The 4754-nt window shown below is 47.3% G+C and overlaps 1 protein-coding gene across 2 annotated transcripts in view; it reads left to right on the forward strand.

The window, feature by feature from the left end:
• LOC111964136 (lysine-specific demethylase 6B-like) overlaps window positions 1-4754 on the forward strand; it is a 39208-nt gene that overhangs the window by 3154 nt on the left and 31300 nt on the right. The window contains exon 2 of one of the 2 annotated variants that reach the window (XM_023987875.2): window positions 2662-2817. The exons of the other annotated variant lie outside the window; for it this stretch is intronic. The gene's annotated coding sequence lies outside the window, so the exon portion shown is untranslated. The remainder of the gene's footprint in view (window positions 1-2661; window positions 2818-4754) is intronic. 2 annotated transcript variants of the gene reach the window in all.

The following is a 4754-nucleotide window of genomic DNA, read 5'->3' on the forward strand; positions in this document are numbered from 1 at the left end:
ACTGTTCTTGGAGTCCATTTTACAGAAAAGGCTCAAAGCCAGGGTTTTGAGCAGTGCAAAGGGACATTGTTGCTTTCGAACCTCAAATTTTTGCAAATACTTTGTAGACTATTGTCTATTGAGGCAACTAAAATAGGGAGAATTGTAGCATATTGACTTCCATTGGCAGATGTTTCTATTGTGCTCAGTGTTATTCTGGCACCATGGCTGGGTTTGGTCACTGAGGCGCAACTGTGTCCTTCTAGTAATAAACTCATTTCTGAAGGAGTGGAAGGGCTCAGTCTCACCCCTGGAGCTGGCAGCCTGGAACTGTGGAGAGGATGATACGAGGTGAGAGAGAGTGAGCTTGAAGGGATGGAGGAGAGGGAAAAATATATGATTAGTGGTATGAGGAGGAGGACAGAACGAAGGTTATTCGGAAAGGAATGTAACTTGTTTAGTAGGTGTGATTGAACTAGATTGAGAGTCGTGGAGCAGGGGCTTCTTGCAGCAGCGGGGGGATCTGTCAGGCTTTATGGAACATCTAAAGGGCCCCACATCACAGTTTAGTAGGGCGACTTATCTCTTATTGGATGGTTTATCTTTCGCAGTGTTAAAAAGAGATGCAATTAATAACAGATTTTAGGATGTTTTCTTTTCTACCGACATAATTCAAACGCCACAAACAAACCACCGCACATACACACAACCCACATAAGACACAACCCACATAAACGACCCATCTACACGGACATCTGGACTAATGAATGGGTAATAATAATATGGGGAATGTCTATAACATAGGACATGACAGCTCATAATCTCAAGGGCCATTTCACACACACACAACACACCACACACACAACCACACACACCACACACAGTACAGCACACAAACACACAGCACACAGCACCACAGACAAACAACACCACACACACACACAACACACCACACACAAACAGCACACACCAACATACACATCACAGCACAACAACACACATCACACAGAGAGAGGAAGGAGTTCAGAGAGATGCATCATCACTACTAGCCCCCTGCACTCAATATCCACATGCTAGATGTGATAAAACAAGTCAAGAGCCGCCAGAGATTAACAAGACCTTCCTTAATGCTTTAAATTTCCCTAGAAACTGGGTATGCTGCACCAAACATACACAAAGTACACACACACACACACAACACACACACACAAATAAGCAGAAGGGTGCAGACAGGTCAGCGTGCGGCCCCCTTCACAAGACACACACACACACACACACACACACACACACACACACACACACAACACACCACACACACACACACACACACACACAACACACACACACACCACACACACAAGCACCACAAGCACACAGTAAGAAAGAGTGTCCTCATGTAAGGCCAGAAGCTTTTTATACTTGACTCTGGGGTAAAAAATTTTATAATTTCAAAAATTTTTGTTGCCAAGGATACAGGACCGAGAGAGAGAGAGAGAGAGAGCAGACATTGTGCGAGAGAGAGAGAAGAAGACAGATTTGTAGAAAGAGAAGACATTGGAAGAGAGAGCAGACCACTAATTGGAAGAGAGAGAGAGAGAGAGACAGAACATGTGGAGAGAGAGAAGGAGAGAGAGAGAGATGAGAGAGAGAGAGAGAAGAGAGAGGGAGGAGAAGAGAGAGAGGAGAGAGAGAGAGAGGAGAGAGAGGAGGAGAGAAGAGAGCAGAGAGAGAGAGCGAGAGAAGAGAGAGAACGAGGAGAGGCAGCATGTGGAGAGAGAGGTGAGAGGCAGACATGTAGAGAGAGAGGAGACATGTGAGACGAGAGAGAGAGAGAGACAGACATGTGGAGAGAGAGAGAGAGACAGCAACATGTGAGAGAGAGAGAGAGAGAGAGAGAGAGAGAGACGAGAGATGGAGAGAGAGAGAGAGAGGAGAGGAGAGAAGAGAGAGGCAGAACATGTGGAGAGAGAGATGAGGCAGACTGTAGAGAGAGAGGCAACATGTGGGAGAGAGAGGCAGACATGTGGAGAGAGAGAGAGAGAGAGATGCATACATGTGGAGAGAGAGAGGCAGACATGTGGAGAGAGAGAGAGGCAGACATTTGGAGAGAGAGAGAGACAGACATGTGGAGAGAGAGAGAGAGAGAGAGAGAGGCATACATGTGGAGAGATAGAATGAGAGAAGGAGTGAGGTAGACAGGAATCAGTCTTGTTGAATGGGGCTGGAATAGGAGATGTGATGAGGCGTTATGGGAGTGGCCAGAGAAAGGAAGGCAAAAATAAATGAAATCCGACTGGTTGGTCAAAGGGGGCAGGGCAATCCTCACTCTCGCTTCTCTCTCTCTTCCTCTCTGCCTTCTCTACTGAGCCATTCCTTCCCTTTCTTTGTCTGTCTACTGAGGGGAGAAACGCCAGAGAAAACAGTGTTTGTAACAGAGAGGGGGTGAGAGAGAAAGAGGGAAAGAGAGGGGGGAGAGGGGAGGACAAGAGAGGAATGACAAGATGGAAGAATGGAATGGCAATACATACCTTATTTTCAGACAATAACCCCTTTCATGTCCTCACATCTGTGTCCTACCTGACAGTGGTTTCTCCTCCCTCTCTCCTGTGCGTGTATGTGTGTGTGTGTGTATGTGTGTGTGTGTGTATGTGTGTGTGTGTGTATGTGTGTGCCGGCTAGCAGAGGGAGAGGACGCCTGTTCTGTTTAACGGGACGTCAGGCTGAAGCTGAAGTGGGCTGCTGTCTCGCTCTCCCTGAGTGAGTGGCATCATCACACAGCTGGGACCAGAGAGACTGTCTCTCCCTCTCTCTCTCTCTCTCACAGCACTCAGCAGCAAGGTAAGACTCGAATGCTCCTTCTCCTCTCTCACATACACACACTGGCAGGGGGTCACAGTAAGAGACCGAGGTTGCCCCGGAGAGGGATATGCATTTCTCTGGTGACAGAGACACCGGTTACCATGGAGATATAGTCAGGTTTGAGGTCAGTGATTTCTCTGGTGACAGAGTGTCATGGATGGAGACACCAGTCTTCTTGGTGACAGAGACAGATGGAGGGCTGCAGACTGAAGCGACTGACTGACTGACTGTCCCTCTCGTTGTGCTGCTGGAGATACTAAAGATGAAATGTGGAGCCACCCCCTTCCTCCACCCTCCACTCACTCAGCTATACAGTACAGTTCTCCATTTGTCTTATGAAATGCCCATTCTCTCTCTCGCTGTCTCTCTCTGACTCTCCTTCTACTCCCTCTCTGTGCATTGGAAACATAATTCCTGCATGTGTGTGTTAGAGGTCATGTGTGAGACACAGCTTGGGGTAGAATAGTAGTGGGGGGGTACAGATAGAGGCATTTGTGGAGGAAATGGAATCATTATTGATTGCTATGGTGATCTCAGGCACCAGGCACGCAGCACTAGAGACACGCTGACCATTGCAACTCTGTATACTGTATTGTGTGTGTGATGTGAACTAGACAGAGATGAGATACACTACATGACCAAAAGTATGTGGACACCTGCTTGTCGAACATCTCATTCCAAAATCATGGGCATTAATATGGAGTTGGTCCCCTCCTGTGCTGCTATAACAGCCTCCACTCTTCTGGGAAGGCTTTCCACTAGATGTTAGAACATTGCTGCGGGGACTTGCTTCCATTCAGCCACAAAAGCATTAGTGAGGTCGGGCACTGATGTTGGGTGATTAGGTCTGGCTCGCAGTCGGTGTTCCAATTCAACCCAAAGGTGTTCGATGGGGTTGAGGTCAAGGCTCTGTGCTGGCCAGTCAACTTCTTCAACACCAATCTCGACAAACCATTTATGTACGGACCTTGCTTTGTGCACAGAGGCATTATCATACTGAAACAGAAAAGGGCCTTCCCCAAACTGTTGCCACAAAGTTGGAAGCACGGAATCGTCTAGAATGTCATGGTATGCTGTAGCGTGAAGATTTCCCTTCACTGGAACTAAGGGGCCTAGCCCGAACCATGTAAAACAGCCCCAGACCATTATTTCTCCTACACCATACTTTACAGTTGGCGCTATGCATTGGGGCAGGTAGCTTTCTCCTGGCATCTGCCAAACTCAGATTTGTCCATCGGACTGCCAGATGGTGAAGCGTGATTCATCACTCCAGAGAACGTGTTTCCACTGCTCCAGAGTCCAATGGCGGTGAGCTTTACACCACTCCAGCCGACGCTTGGCATTGCACARGGTGTTTTTGGTCTTGTGTAAGGCTGCTCGGCCATGGAAACCCGTTTGTGACCAACCGCCTTGATTTGGTCTTATGTAGCAAAATTTGAAATTGTGTTTTTTGCATTGGATAAAATCAGAGACACAGAGATACAAAATAGTTTATCATACTGTTATGCTGGTGAATGAGGACCCAAAAGCGACGTAATAGAAACAGAGTCTTTATTCCAGTATTAAACAAATAATGATTCTCCTGGATATTATCGATGGTAAATCCAAAACAGGAAACTGAAATCCTCTCGTCAATAGAGAGGAACGACTGGAGACGCGACCACAGACTGCAGGTCGCTTTAGGAAGGCACAGGCCGTAGCTGACATAGACACCTGCTCACACGCAGCATCTGAAGAAGGCAAAAAACACGACAGGGCGGAACAAGGACACAGAACAGCAAACATCAAACAAGGACGCAGCATCTGAAAAAGGCAAAAAACACGACAGGGCGGAACAAGGACACAGAACAGCAAACATCAAAAAAATCCGACAAGGACAGAAGCGGAAAACAGAGGGAGAATAGGGACTCTTAATC

The sequence above is a fragment of the Salvelinus sp. IW2-2015 genome, linkage group LG5, assembly GCF_002910315.2.
Source record: "Salvelinus sp. IW2-2015 linkage group LG5, ASM291031v2, whole genome shotgun sequence".
NCBI classification, from domain to species: Eukaryota; Metazoa; Chordata; class Actinopteri; order Salmoniformes; family Salmonidae; genus Salvelinus; species Salvelinus sp. IW2-2015.